At 40.3% G+C, this 16,400-nt stretch overlaps 1 protein-coding gene and 1 long non-coding RNA gene across 3 annotated transcripts in view; both read right to left on the bottom strand.

Moving 5' to 3' along the window:
• The window catches only part of LOC123869879, a 69,457-nt gene that overhangs the window by 51,563 nt on the left and 1,494 nt on the right, over positions 1-16,400 (bottom strand). The gene's annotated exons all lie outside the window — the stretch shown is intronic.
• LOC123869881 lies at positions 347-12,261 on the bottom strand. Its single transcript, XR_006796972.1, has 3 exons — positions 12,251-12,261; positions 6,659-6,663; positions 347-493 (listed from the first exon to the last, which is right to left on the bottom strand). It is a non-coding gene; the product is annotated as an uncharacterized LOC123869881 (long non-coding RNA).

The raw sequence follows: 16,400 nt of genomic DNA, 5'->3' as shown, positions 1-16,400 counted from the left end.
CGAGAAAAAACCGGAAAAAACCCTTTCCAAAATCCCGATTTAAAAAGGTCAAATAAAATGAATTTTCATATTACGTTTTAAGCCGTTAGGTATCTAATCTAACTTCCATAAGTCCTCGCGACGTTCCCACGATCGAATTTCATCCTACTGATAGGAGTACACTATAAGTATATTATTTTATTCAATTAATGCTTTTTAATTAGAAATTTAGCGCAACGCATCAATTACAGTACTGAGCCATCATAGTCCTAAGGTATCTGGTTACATTTAGCGTATTTTATCAGTTTAGCTTATTTCAAGTAACGTAACACTATAGTACCACCTGCACATTCTTATATCAACCAATTCTAAGGCTTTCATTTACATAGAGGCTGAATGCCCGAAGGTCAGGTCTTCAAAATTATGTGAGCAGAAGATATCACTAACTGAAGAACCAACTTATCCGGAGAACACATCTACTAAAATCATGCTGTTACAGGAGATAGATGAAACCCTCAGAGAGAGCAACTCAACCATTACTCCATGAATCAAGAACTTCTTTAATACTACCAGTATGCCGCAATATTCGGCTTCACTTTCAGCATCACCGAATAATTGCGCATCCAATGGGGGAGGTGTTACGCTGGACGACTTCCATCATCAGCAAAACGTGCCGAGAGAGTCAAATAACACCATATACAGAATGCAGACTACAATCGAAGCCTTCGTTACCTAGCATCGGTGCGAAACGGACGTATCTCTAATTATAATATGTAATTTTTATGTAAATCAGTACCTAATTAAACCATTCCACAACCAAAAGGATTTCTACTTTCTCTACCAGCTCTGGACAGTTGTCCTTATGTAACTAGACTTCATTGTTAGTAAATAAAAGAAGTAGTCGATACACCTATCTGTGATGCTATCTAAGCGGCAAAAAATAGGGAGCAATGGAGGAACATTGTAGCAAAGGTTGCATCTAAGAGGAGCCACGATCCTCAAAATTAAGGGAACGACGCAGGAAGAAGATTGTTAAGTAAATTCTACCTTCACAAAATACAAGGCGTCACGCTCGCCACCAGGGTGAACCGTTGAGGTAAATTTCAGCCGCGAAGAACTCCGAGCGAGATACGGGCGGCGGCCTACTTTCAGCTGAATGAATTATTCTAATTGGCAGGGGCGCGGGCGGGTGCAGGCGGAACGAGAGGGGGGGGGGGGGGGGGGGGGCGGAGGGGGCTGGAGGCAATCTTCAGAGCTCGCTGACTGTCATCAGATCGATGACGATAATAACATGGCGACATCTTTACACGACTACCCCAAAGGAGTGAACTGTTTTAGAGGTTTTTATTCCATCATAACTTCTAAATGCCTGAACAGATTTGGATGTATGGGGTATCGTTAAATTCCTTACACCATCCCGAGTGACAAGACGACCGCCTCCCATTTGGGAAGTAGGGGTAAGATGGGTAAGATCCAATGCACGGGGTACGCGACAGGTTGAGATGGCAACCAGGGTGGGGTCGCCCCGCGCAGCCCCTGCGCTAACCCGCTGCAGGGGAGCGCGGATGACGTGCGCGTATACTATACCCATATTATTATAAATGCAAAAGTGTGAATATTTATTAGTTTGTCCTTTAAGAGGGCTCTCTCTGTCACTCGTTTCATACAATCGTAGTTCCAATTTCATTTGAATATTAAGCAACCAAAGTCCATGAAATTTTGCAGACATATTCTAGAAACTAATATCTATGTCTGTGGTTTTCCAGATTTCTGTTAAAATATTCGGTTTCAAAGTTACGCGGTCTTAAAAAAATTCATACAAATCTTTGAGCCCCTGTAATTTTAAAACTACATATTTAAAAAAAAAATCTAAAGCACCACAGACACAGATATTAGTTTCTAGAATATGTCTGCAAAATTTCATGGACTTTGTTTGCTTAATATTCAAATGAAATTGGAACTACGATTGTATGAAACGAGTGACGGAGAGAGCCCTGTTAATCACACCGCAACGCATCGTTGTGATTTTTTGCACGGTTAGTAGTTACGAGTAGTAACAAATATTTGAACATAACACTAATCTTATTATTGGTTTCAATGCAGATAGATGAATGTAATGTCATCTCGCAGTAATGGCGGATCACACTTCAGAGTAACGATGCTGCGTCGCTCCGTGAACTCCTACAACTGTTCAATTCAAAGGTCATCGACTGCACAGGCCAAGCCAATAGTGGGTACACTGTAGAGCAAACTGAGCGACGAAAGAGTTGCTTTCGAAAGGCAATGACCGACGCTGAAACCATAACGATATAGAGAAAAATATTACTCAAAGATTCAAGATTCTTTATTGGCAGAATCATTTTTTTACAATGACATGTTATTACATATTATTGACCAGTAGAAATGTTCCAGGTATGCAAAATTAGTACAAATACTACCCATATTATAAATGCGAAAGTGTGTTTGTTTGTTGGTTTATTGGTTTGTCCTTCAATCACGCCGCAACAGAGCGACGGATCGGGGTGATTTTATGCATGAATATGGATATAGTCAAAGATCTGGAGGGTGACATAGGCTATTTTTTATCCCGCATAATCAAAGAGTTCTCACGAAATTAAAAACAAACTAAATACACGCGAATGCAGTCTATCAGCTATAGTAAGTAATAAACTAGTTTTTTTTTTATAGATAATAGAGTATATGATTTTATAATATTACTGCTCCTAAACTGCGGTTTTGGTGTCACTCCGGAGTTTCGAAAGAATATAACAGGATCGTTTGTATATTAAGACTCAATATTTTGCAAATTCAACATAATGAGAACTTGACATTTTAGGAATTCAACATTTTGGGCCTGAAGCGTTTGTAAAACCGGACTTGTCGTGAACATAACCGGAGTTTCAATTTTCATTTAAAAAAAGTTTAAATCGGCACGAGCTTTTTCAGCAGTTACATAATATGTATATGATTTCTTGAATTTTCTAAATTTTTATTTAACAAATCTAATTTGTGAGTCCGGTTCATAATAATATCTCGTAAAATGACGTTTTATATTCATTTCATGTCATGATTTAAGAATCACAGCCTACTTTATGACAAACAGGTATGTCAGTGAAGCTTCGAAACTCCACAATTGAAACTTTGAGCATCGAACCCCAACTCCGGAGCTGAAAAATAGTTCGAATTTTACTCCCTACAACATAGTAAGAGCAAAAACTACATTAAGTATATAAAAAAAAACCTCACCCTTAGCACTATTGTCGCACCTACTCCTAGCACAAGCTTTACGCTTAGTTGGAGGGGCAAGGGGAATGTAAGTCATTATTTAAATGACAGATTTTTTTAAAAAGATTATATCTTTAAATAAAACATGAATGTTCATCACAAAACGTCACCCGACCACGTGTGGTGAAATGAATAGCATTTAACAGGCGATAGCATAGGCATAGCATGAGAGTGTACGGACACGGTATAGCAAGCGTACAGTTTAGAAATGACGTTAATATTTGTGCAGGGTTCAAGGCTTGCGAACGGAAAGGTGAACTGACCAAGCAGTTTAAGAAATGCTTATAAAACACGTCTCAATGTGTAGGTATTTGTGTGCGCTTGTGTTTTGTGATGCGAATCACGATTTCCAGTTGTTAATTTTTTTTTTGTAAATTGTTTTCCAGGGGCCCTTGTTTTGTTTTTTTAAATTTTTCTTCGGCTCCTTTTTCATGTATTCCCATACATGAAAAAAACACCGAAGAAAATTTTTTCTCACCCTAGCATGTGAGGTATCATTGTCTAGAACTCATTGAGTAGTAGAGTACGAATGAATTTTTTATTCTTTTTTTATCTGAAGAAATAAACAAATGGGGGCCGTAGAAGTTGTCAGTTTTAGACCATTTTTGTGACGGACTTTATCTCAAAAATAAACCTAGTTAGGAATATGAAATTTCGGCATATTATGTACCACATACAGTAATTAAACAAAAAATACTGAAAACAACGATTTATAAAGTAGTTTGTAAACTGTGACCAAAAAATTAACATTTTTTTTTGAGTTTTTCTTTCACGGTTCATAATTATTTCATACACCCAAAATATGATGTTCATAATTCTGTACGGAACCCTCAAAATGCGAGGCCCGACTCGCACTTGATCGGTTTATTTCGTTTGTATCATCTATATCATCACTGTACGCTCGCTAAGCCGCGGCACGGTGCAGGCTAGGCTAAGGCTAGGGCGTTCACCCGCGCTGAAACCGGGTCGCGAAGGTTACCGCGCTCCGACCCGGCGCGCTCCGTTCCCTACACACTCAATAGGCCTGCGTCTGATCCGCTGCGACTGCTCCCACTCTCCCAGTTACCAGCCAACCCTCTCGATCAAACCATACTGCCGAATCCATACAAATAAATACAGTCCAAGTTTCTACATTCAACTGACAGACAAATCCCAGCTTAAACCGGTGCATGGGTCTGGAAGAACGAAAATTTGTACAGGAGTTCCTGGATACAGCCTCAACAGCTCACGAAGGTCGGCGGTTACACTATTGTCGCACCTACTCCGAGCACCAGCTTTACGCTTAGTTGGAGGGGAAAGCGAAATATTGGTCATGATTCGTCATGATGGAATGTTATTCGTTGGCACGACACATTTTAGACTTAAGTTAGATGATTTTTGTAAATGTTTAATGTATTTAATGTTTAATGTGTTGTATCAGCAAATAAATATAATTCTATTCTAACACAATATAGTAAATTTTTTTTAACTATACCGATTACATAAGAAAATACCGTTGGTGAGCACTGAGCCCTAAGAAAGCATTTTTGAAAATCCATCCCCTAAGAGGGTTAAATAAGGGATGAGAGAAATTCTTCAGAGACACGCCTAGTTACAAAATTTAAAATAATGTCTATGTTTGTTCGTACTAATGTTCGGAATGGCTGAAACAATTTTGACGAGACTTTCACAGGCACCAGACAATTATAAAAGCTTTTTGTCCTGGGACTATTTAGATAGAATTGCCGCGTTAAAAGAAGTAGGTAGGTACAAAACTGAAATTTTACAATTAATAAAATCTTTAAAATATCTGGAAAAAGTGAAGGTAGGTTAACCTCAATGGTGTGCGCAGGTTTGAAGCCAGGGTAAGCATAAGTTAAGGAGCAAAGACGGAGGAAGAGGATGCATTGAGATATTACAACTAGGGCAAGCAGTGCTTTTGCGCCTCTATGACCTGCAAGCCGCTGGCTAATCTATATTAATTCCTTATCAAATCTAGCCGGAAATTGAACATATCGAAATTAGGGATGTGAGATTAATGGAAAAGAATCGATTAAATAAAAATCGATTATTTTTAACATCCCATTCGAAATCGAATCAGGGCAATCAACTAAAGGGCATTATCTTGTTTTTAATAACAAAGCCCATAATCTGTGGTGGCACAATTCCACGGCGCAAGTGCACGCTGTCCTCCGCACTGATAACAGCGCGATGTGAGTTGCCGAACTCGAGTTATCGCGATAAACAGCTGATTTACCTACTCTATTTAGGGTTACATACACTTCAAATGGGAAAAACTGGCCAAGTGCGAGTCAGACTGGCATACGAAGGGTTCCGTACCATCGTACAAGATATTTTAATATTTTTATGTGCAACATAGCAAGTTAATAACAACAGCGCCATCTAGATATGGTGATTTAGTAAATAATTTTTTTCGTGAACACATTTTTTTTTTGTAATGTAACCACGAGTTCTCTGTTTTCGGATTTATTCCTTTACTTGTGCTATAAGACCTACCTACCTACCAAATTTCGTGATTCTAAGTCATCGGGAACTACCCTATAGGTTTTCTTGACAAACACGACGGACGGACAGACAGACAGACAGACAGACAAACAAAAAAACGATCCTATAAGGGTTCCGTTTTTCCTTTTGATGTACGGAACCCTTGGATCACTTTATTTTCTGTCTGTACGTCTGTTTGTCATGTCTGTCAAGAAAATCATTGTATTAAAATATACTATTCCTGGTTAAAAACCTACTGCTTACTAAGCTATTACACTGACCGCGAGCAATTTACTCTTATCCATTGAGGAGTTCTGTTTTCCATCTCCGAAGACATACATCACATCTTTACCAAACTAAAAGCATGAATTTAGAGTTTTGAAAAATGAATTTATTGATTTCCCGGGATAAAAAGTAGCCTATGTGGCTATGTTAATTGAAGGACTGAACAGGTTTTCTTCAAACACAGCTAATCTAGCTATATTTAGCTGGAAAATGAAAAGAATTCATTATTTATTTCAAATCACGACTGAAAACTCAAATAGTTTTGGATTTTATTTTAAAAAACCTCGTGATTCAAAAATCAACACATTCTAAAATCGTATCAACTTATGCACTAATGATTTTGTTTAGAATTAATTTATTATGTCCTCCTTCATTGGTCATCCAGAAATTGCTACATGAAACTTATCGAAGTTAAATTGGCAACCGAGTTGATTGGGATCAAATTTTTAATGTTGTATCGGATTCGTCGAAAATTGCCCTCTGATAATATATCTCCTAAAGACGATATAATATAGTGAACTTTATGACGAAGACGAACGGAGGGTGGAGGGGAGAGACGGGCAATCGTAAAAACGACTCTGCTGTAAAGCCATCTACAGATATTCCAACATTTCCAACATCTAACTTATACTTCCTTATAGTATAGTAGGTCTGTCTCCAGCATTTAACAAGGGTTTGTTAAGCGGATTTGATTTAAGACTCTTTCATCTGATTGTCTGTCTGTCTGTATATCGTGTCTGTCAATTGGGGGGAGTCAAAACCTATAGAATACTCTTTCCGTTGACCTAGAATCATGGGCACTGTAGCAATGTCTAATAAGCCATAGCACTAGTAAAGGCAAAAATCCAAAAACAAAGTGGATATATCACAACCAAAATAAAAATATAAAATGTGTTCATGGACAAATATTCGTATTTTCAATTTTCAAAGTAAGATAACTGTACCATGTGGGGTATCATATGAAAGGGCTTTATATTCTGAACAACCTATAACAGATTTTTATTTATTTCATGCGTCTATTGCACATTGATTTATCGTGCAAAATGTCGGAAAAATAATACCAGAGTATGAAACCCTCGGTGCGCGAGTCTGACTAGCACTTGGCCGGTTTTCTTTTTCTCAGTATAAGGATATTGGTCTGTTGGCATGTGCGTAGACGCTCATAAAAATGAAACAGGCTCCGGGGACCGGTTTCGGCTGGTTCGCGTCTCGTGACATAAGTTATAATAACAAGTCGCGCTGTTGACGGAAATCACGTAGCCAGAGCGAGGGCTTTTTACCACATTATGACACACATCTTCTTAATTCAACGACGCCCGACAATTGACAGCGAGCTTCGCAACCAGTCCGCTTCAATGCAGTTACATTGTGAATGGGTAGGCTTCCAGGAAGATGCGTTGGATTTAATGAAGGCTGCCTTAAACGGGTAGCACTTTTTATTGTATAAAAGTACAAGAATCTGAACATGAATCCGAGACATGGACGCTAAGTACGGGCCTGATAAAGCTCAGAGACACTCAGCGAGCGATGGAGGGAGGGAAGAAGCTATGCTTGGAGTGATCAAATCAGCAGATCTTGGAGCAATGGGCAGGGGCATAGTTCGATAAACCGATACATGTAGGGGTTGTGGCCAACTCTTTTAAAAATAAAGAATAACACGTTATAGGTACAAACCAAGTGTACGAAGTTCTCCCCATCAGGTTGCTGCAGAATAACTGTCAATTTAAAATAAACTAAAAAACTCACCGGAGTGGATTTATTGTGCTTAGTTATCAGTGCTTCTGATTACGTTTCAATCGCGCCAGCTGACTGACGGCGAGGGCGGGGGTGGGGGGGGAGGGGACGATGCAGTGACGCGATTGGTCGACACGCCGTAATCTCATGCGAATGGGCTGCGCGTGCGCCTACTTGTGTCATATTAATTTCTAGTTTTGTATGCAGGGCCACGTTTTAGTTTCTGATATTTCTTCCATTTGACGTACGAATATACTTTTGCCAACTGGGCATTTCCCTAAGAAGCAGCCAAGTGGTTTAGCACACATATTACAAGTGTAAATAAAAATTTATAACACCCCCGATAAGTAAAAGTTACAGTAACTAGAAAAGAGCTGATAACTTTCAAACGGCTGAACCGATTTTCTTGGATTATAGCTAAGAACACTCTCGATCAAGCCACCTTTTAAACGAAAAAAAAACTAAAAAAAATCGGTTCATTACTTTAGGAGCTACGATGCCACAGACAGATACACAGATACACACGTCAAACTTATAACACCCCTCTTTTTGGGTCGGGGGTTAATGTCTTATAGTACATGATGCACACGACTTCTGCGTGGATATTGTGTTACAAATCTTGCGGGAACCATGGATTTTTACGGGATAAAAAGTAGCCATGTGTAATCCCAGAAATCTGCGAGTATCCAAATCCGTCTAGTAGTTTTTGCGTGAAAGACTTACGCAAAAACTCACAAACTTTCGCCTTTATAATATTAGTGTGTGATAGACAAGTACCTAATATACCTACCTTGGCTACTTAAGCAAATGCCCAGTCGACAAAGGGGTTTCAAAGGGGGGCTAATTGACATCATTGGGAAAGAGAAACCACGTATAATTAGTTCAAGTCGACAACAAATAAACAGAGCTAGGTATGTTTTGCAATTAAACATTATGAAGAGACCTGCAAATATATGTTCTACATATAAAATCAATTGGGGTCAGAGTTCAGAAATATATTCCCAACTGGTGAGTGCAGTCAATGGTTCAACATCTCACTAAAATAGACGGCAAAACAAACTAGGTACCTACTATACAGTTATACACTTATAGCGATATTGATTCGCCTAGTACTCAGAAAATAGAAATCACAATACATAGTTTCAAGCGATTTATATTTTCTAGTACTTTAAAAAAATTGTCTTTTGTCCTCGTTAAATAACACACTTAGCTTATTAGTCACCCGGTTGAATCATTCAAAAAATCTTTGAAAATCAAAAAGAAAATATTGTCAGGCTGTAATCGAAATCATGTAGAAAAGATTGAATAAAACGCGTCTTGTGCGTTATCAGAAGCAGCGTCGATGTCGGCAAAACTTGTAATTTACCGGAATGCGTGGCCAATGTTAAGCTAAACGGCAGTTGCCACTCGGTTACCGGTTACACAGTTGCCGGTTACCAACTCTCTAAAAGCGGTGATAGCCTAGTGGTTAAAACGTCAGCCTCCTAGTTGGGGGGGAGACTAATTGACCTGACAGGGAGGGGTGTTGTCCGCGCGTCCCTCTAAATGTCCCGAGCAGAGGGCGCAGGAGGTGCACCTATGAGGCATAGCCCCAAGAGCGGAGGATGTGGCTGTGTTTGGTGGTTGGTGATGGGGCTTCATCACCCATCCAATCACTGGCTGCCGCACATGTTTCTCGCCTGTCCAGTTTGGTGACGGGCGAGGGAGATGTTGAGCATGGTGAACGTGGAAAGGGAATTGCCCGTCCCGCGATCTCTAGCGCTCGGGAGGAGCTGTGGATTATGGACACGGGGCGATCCGTCGTTCACAGTGTGGTCCTCGGGTTGGTGGGCGTGCTATGGTTCCGGCATGCCTCTAACGATGTTTAGGGGCACGTAGTTTACCAGTGGGGAGTCTGCTGCAGTGCACTTCCGCTGGTGGAGTAACGAGGGGTTGTCGGTCCCTTGTGCTCCGTCGTCAGCGGTGGGATGGAAATTTTCGAGGTAGTTGTTCATTTTAAGCAAATAAAATGTCACTCGCTTTAACCACATTAGTAGATATCGGTGAAGCCATCCATCACTGGGCGACTATTATTAAAAAGTTTGGAGAAAGCTGAATGTTTATACTTATGAAAAACTACTTGCTTAAAACACTATGCAAATGATATGCGAGTAAGTATATTGCGTCAACATAAAAGACTGCTATACTAGACCAAGCAAGTTTTCCACAATTCCAAAGGTGTTGGAAAGTATCAGTTTTTTGCTGATTCAGCAGAACTAGGGAATTCTGTCTACTTCATCTAACTCTGATGAATCAAAAACGTTGAATTGTGTACCAATTTGTATTGACGTGTGTACGTCATATTGGCAAGTGAACAACGTGATGTAAGATAATAAATACCTAACTAACCTATCAAATCTAATCAAAGTTAGTGCGAAATCCGGGCGAAATCTGATTCCAAGATTTTATAGGTAAGCACTCGCTAAAGATTGCTTTCTTCTGTGCTGTAAAGAACCCATCATAATATTGAATAGGTATTCCATTTAATGGGATTCAGCCAACTCGCAAACGGAATTCTAAACGATGGAGTAGTAAAAAAAGCAGTTCTTGATTCTGCAGAAACACATTAGCGTCGCTGTTACTACAGAATGGCACTGCGATTGTTTTTGCCTGATAGACGTGGGTCTTGCGTCTTGCTTCCTCGTGTAGCATTCGGTATATGTGCGAGAGGGGAAAGACTAGTGGTTTTTGCGGCTGTCGCTCGTCGCGCCATGTTGAGACGCGTGAGCAGGGGGCCCATTCACTGTGCAATTGCCAATTGATGGTACAAAACGATTCACAATCTCCTAGGGCTGTCAAGTATGGCTGGCAAGCCTTTTTTGGAGTGTTTCAACCAACATTCAACGCCAACTTAGGTTGGAAGCCGACTTGTTGAGACGTTGGTTGGTTGCCAGCTAGTCGATTTCGGAAAATCTGCATCAATCATTATTCAAATCGCAATTGATACAATTGGCTGTATTTATGGTATGTATGTATATGGAAACAAAGCAATAATGAGGTTGGAGCGAGTTTGCCTAAAAGATGCCTATTCACTCTTGCCTGGATTGGAAGACTTCACACACCTTTGAGAACATTATGGAGAACTCTCAGGATGGCAGGGTTCCTTTACTGTTAAAGCAAGTGATCTTTTAATTTCTTAGATTGCTTAACCACTAACCACTAGCCTAGGTGGCGCGACTCTTTACTTGACGTAACTTTCTACTTACGAGTATTTTCTTGAGTTCAAATCAACCTCTTTGGAACGCTAAGATATGGAACACCCTTCCGGTATCTGTTGTTCCCTTCTCTTTTAATGTATGGATGACTTTAAGTCAAGAGATCTTCTAAGCAAGCGCTCCATCTTAGGCTGCAGCGTCACTTGCCAGCAGGTTCATTGCAGCCAAGCGGTAGTTTATAATTTAAAAACCTCAAAAGCCCTGGTAAACTCAGCACATAAGCGTTTGACATTGGAAAAAACTTTTAGAAAGCTTTACAAAGCCTATTCCGATAAGTTTTAGGTACCACATTGGACAACCCTTGACCATACGCATGTTCTGGCGACGCCGCCGTGCAGTTCCCTGTAGCAAGTCTAATTAATTTCTCCAGTTTTGGAGCGATGTTTAATTCATGCCATCTCTGTCGGCCGGCGCACAACGCACAACTTGAGGATACTCCTAATGAATGGAAGACTGCTGGCAAACCTACAATATATTATTGTATTGTATGACGCTTTTTTTTTGAAGCCTAAAGCCGGTATTAAAATATCTAAAAACCATTTCTATTACCTAATTTAGAATTCTGTGGGTAAGAATGTCGCGTCGTTGATCATAGATATAGGTACCTATCTGGTAGGACGGTGCCCGTAGGTACCATTGTGAGCTGGCGCCATTGTACCGGCGGTATTCACAAGATACCCGGCGTGTCAAATATTGTCATTAGTTTGTATGACGACGCTTTCATACAAGCTTCATACAGGTTCCATACAAATCGCCCGCATCGCCTGAACCTGCCAAGCATTTCACACGTCTGATGGCTTTAGAATGGCTTTTTTGTGGAGTGCAAACATACTATAAGCCGTAACGGTTCTTTCAAAATTTCTATTTTATTATTTGATCACAACCTAAGCATCGCTGGGGAAGCATTCTGAATTCTGAAAATTCTTACGCATATCCATACTAATATTATAATTATGCGAAAGTGTGTCTGTCTGTCTGTCGGCTGCTACCTTTTCACGGTCCAACAGTTTAACCGATTCTGACGTTTAGTACAGAGTTAGCTTATATCCCGGGGACGGACATAGGCTTATTATCCCGGAAAATCAAAGAGTTCCCACGGGATTCCTAAAGACCCATCCGCTCAACCGATTTGTATGAAAGGTACCGATAGCTTGCATCCATGTTATTGACATAGACAACTTTTTATCCCGGAAAACTAAACAGTTCCCACGGGATCTTCAAAAACCTACATCCACGCGGACGAAGTCGCGGGCATTCTCTAGTATGTGATAAGTCATCACTGGCAAGTGGCAAGACGCGCACTGTTCGAAGACTGAAGAGTCTGACTCGCACTTGCCCGGTTTTTTTAATTCACTGATATCACATAGATGACAGTCATTATTATCAATGAGCTGTTTGCACTTGCACATTCAGACCGCGTGGCTCCTTGATAAAACATTAGGCACTTATGTAGGTATATAAAGTATAGCTAAGTTATTGGCTTGACAAGTAGCATCGATATTCCATGGATATCGGAAAGCAACACAATGTAAGAAAAGGTAGATTAGTGTCTTGAATACAGTAGAACTCCAATTATCCGAACTCCGACTATCCGAATCGCCGATTATCCGAATCACAAAAAATTGTCCAAAAAAAGTCTAAGTGCGCTATTATTCTTCCCCCCGCGAAGCCAGTGTTTGCGCGTCAAGTCTTGACTTGACTTGTCTTAACTTGCCGTTGTGCCTACACTGACTTCCCCCCGCGAGGTCGGTGTAGGCACGGCGGCAAGTTAAGACAAGTTCCGGCGCATTGCAGTCACGGCGCACCTGTCATTGTTTGTTTTGATTAGCCAGTGTGCTATTGACCTTGCTCCAGGACGCTACTCTTTCGCTACGGCTTACTTTTGTTTGTGCGTGTACAATACTGTATTGTTTTTATACCATGGCTTCGAAAAGAAAACGTGTTGTGCTATCGTTAGCGGACAAACTGAAAATTATAGAGCAACTCGATAAAGGTGTAACGGGTAAGAAGTTGTCTGAGATTTATGATGTTGGACAAGCAACAATTTCTGACATTAAAAACAGTAAGTCAACACTTTTAAACTTTGTTTCGGTGCTTGAAAATGAAGATGGAAGTTCCTCCAGGAAAACAATGAAGTCAGCAACCAACAAAAATTTGGAAGATGCCGTGTTTAAATGGTTTTTGCAGCAACGTTCTATGGGAAATCCGATTTCAGGTCCAATCCTTTGTGAAAAAGCCAAAATCTTAGCAGAAAAGCTTGGTTATTCATCTTTTAAGGCTAGTAACGGCTGGCTAAGGAATTTTAAATTCAGGCATGGTGTACGCGAGTTAGATTTGGCTGGTGAGAAGCTTTCAGCAGACTCTGCAGCTGCTGAAAATTTTATTGAAAAATTTAAAACTGCATCAGAATCCTATGATCCGGAGTTTGTTTATAATGCCGATGAAACTGGCCTTGTTTGGAAAGCATTACCAAAAACCACTTTGGCTTCTAAAAGGGAATCTAGTGCCCCTGGACATAAGGTCAGTAAAGAACGTGTTACAGTGCTTAACTGTGCCAACTCCACTGGAAATCATAAACTGCCACTTCTTTTGATAGGAAAGTCAAGAAATCCAAGAGCATTTAAAAACGTAAAAAAACTTCCACTCTTCTACAAAAGTCAACCCAAGGCCTGGATGACTGCAGCTTTGTTTACCGAATGGTATGATGAAGTGTTTATTCCTGAAGTGAAAAAGCACCAAAAATCGGTGGGAAAAGAAGGCAGTAAGGTGCTTTTAATTGTTGATAACGCACCCACTCATCCTACAGCAGAACTGTTGGAAAGAGAGAATGGGCAGTTTAAAACGACGTTTTTGCCTCCCAATGTTACAAGTTTGCTGCAACCCATGGACCAGTCTGTTATTGAAACAATGAAGCGCCATTACAGAAGGCAACTGCTGAGAAAACTGCTGATCGAAGGTGCTGAAGATGAAGAATTGGTTTTGGCAAATCATAGCAAAATAAATTTAAAGGACTGCTGTTACATGGTAGCGGAAGCTTGGAGTTTGGTTACGGCAGTGACGCTAAGACGTGCGTGGAATAAACTGAAAGGCCTACCGTCTGAGAAGAACAAAAAAAAAGAATCTGAAGAAAATGAGAAACAAGAATATGGAGAGGATGATGATGATGAAGATGCGTTGTCACTAGAGGAAATAAGAAAAATGATTGTAAAAATTCCTGGTTGTACAGAAGTAAGTGCTGAAGATGTAGGAGAGTGGATGGCTTGTGACACGTCTGACCCTGGTTTTCAAATTCTCAATGACGATGAAATTGTTGTAAGTGTGAGAGAAGATGTTGAAGTGGAAGAAGAACTTTCTGCTGATGTTGAAGTAGACGCTGGACCATCAGCTAGTGAAGCATTTGCCGGCCTCGAGACTGCTTTGAAGTGGATGGAGCGTCAGCCCGAGTGTGACCACTTGCAACTGCTTACCGTCAAGCGAATGCGTGACCTGGCTGCCCGAAAACGGTTGAAGACCGCAAAACAGCTTACATTAACGGAGATGTTTAAAAAACAATGATTTTTATTTCTAAACTTGTACATAAGTACATTTTATTTATATTTAAAACATGTGAAAATTTCATGTTTCTTTCATTTAATTCAATAAAAAAATAGTGCAATATCAAAACGTAGCTTTTATTCTCTCCAATGGCAATTTTTTAAAAAAAAATCCGATTATCCGAATATTTGATTATCCGAATGGGTCCCGGTCCCCATTAATTCGGATAATTGGAGTTCTACTGTATATTGATGCATTTGATAATAATTTACCTGTCTAAGTGAAATTATCAAAGATTACGACTTACAGGTGAAATCTATAGGGTTGTTTTAGCGTTTAAGTTTGAAATCTATAGAGGGCATTTTGACTTTGCTTAGACTTAAGTTTCAGTTACAAGTGTAAATTAAAAAATTATAACACCCCCGGACAAGTGAAGGTTAGAGTCACTAGAAAAGAGCTAGATCAAGCCACCTTTCAGACAAGTAAAGAGGTTTGTTCAGGGACTCTGCGTCGGCGAAAATGGTTTCTAATCCGTGTAATGTATCGTATTGATAGTGTAGAATGTGACTTCCTGAACAGTCGACTTTGCGCGCTGTAGGAACTTCGCCCGCAACAAACACACCTATGCATTATTGTGTTGTATGCATAGCTGTATGTAGGTATAGGTATGTCGGCAGGTATGGCGCGGCTTCGCATGATTAAGCGCAGACCTTGACTTTGTCGCGACTTTGGTGATAAAATACGCGAGATTACGACACCGAGACTGTATGGACACATCGACGGTTTATTGTTGTGGCTTTACGTTTATTCCTGCACCGGCGAAACTTCAACACTAGCCTAATCTTTAAGAAATTAATGACCAACCTCTTACTGTTTCTTCTCTGTAGTGCCAGTACTATTATTATAGATTCTGTGGTAGTGTGGCCATTCCGAATTAGGGGCAGACTCGAAAGCACTTTGTAGGGAGGTAGGATAAAGTTTATTTGATTACAAAGAAAGTCAGTCAATTACCAACTTAATTTTTCTATAATTTTCATAGAATCTCTGGTCCGCTCTGATGGTTTAGCAAAGCTGCAAGCTGCACGATAATCGATTTGAGGTTCCGGTACCTCGTAGAAACGAAGGGTCTAATCACTAATGTAATAAATTGTCATACGTCTCCCCTCCCTCCTCCCTGGCGCTGTGGGAGGTCCCGGGTTCGATTCCCGGCAGGGGTTTGGAATTTCTAAATTTCTGGTCTGGTCGGAGGCTTTGGCTGTGACTAGTTACTACCCTACTGGCAAAGCCGGCCGCCAAGCAATGTAGCGTTCCGGTACAATTCCGTTTAGAAACCAAAGGAGTATATGAAAACTGCCATACGGACCCCTTCCAGTTTAGCCCGATTCCATCTTAGATTGCATCATCACTTACCACCAGGTGAGATTGCAGTCAAAGGCTAACTTGTATCTGAATAAAACATTGAACCACAAGGACACATCTAAGAAGGACTTTAGTTAGTTTAGTTGACTAAGAAAGCGAATTCTGTCATTTATGTAGGTTACAGAAGTGATCAAGAAATCGAGAAGAACTCTGCAAAATCACTTAGACAAGTAAGTAGGTTAAAGCTTGAGATTGACTGAGGGTCTTATCTAAGCTAAGGGAAGGTTATCAAGTATATCGTGCGCACTGTAGTTCCTATTCATTCAGCACTAACCTAGGTTACCTATCTATCTAAGATCTAGTTAGTAGCACTAGCTTCCAGCCTACCGGCTACATAAAATGGCGATGCTCATTCGTTTTAAACTTGCCACACGTTAGTATCGCTATCGATAGTCGATACATTTTCATAATTCCATATCCTCGACG

Source organism: Maniola jurtina, chromosome 11 (genome assembly GCF_905333055.1).
Source record: "Maniola jurtina chromosome 11, ilManJurt1.1, whole genome shotgun sequence".
NCBI lineage: Eukaryota > Metazoa > Arthropoda > Insecta > Lepidoptera > Nymphalidae > Maniola > Maniola jurtina.
This window is presented reverse-complemented; position numbering and strand designations above follow the sequence as displayed.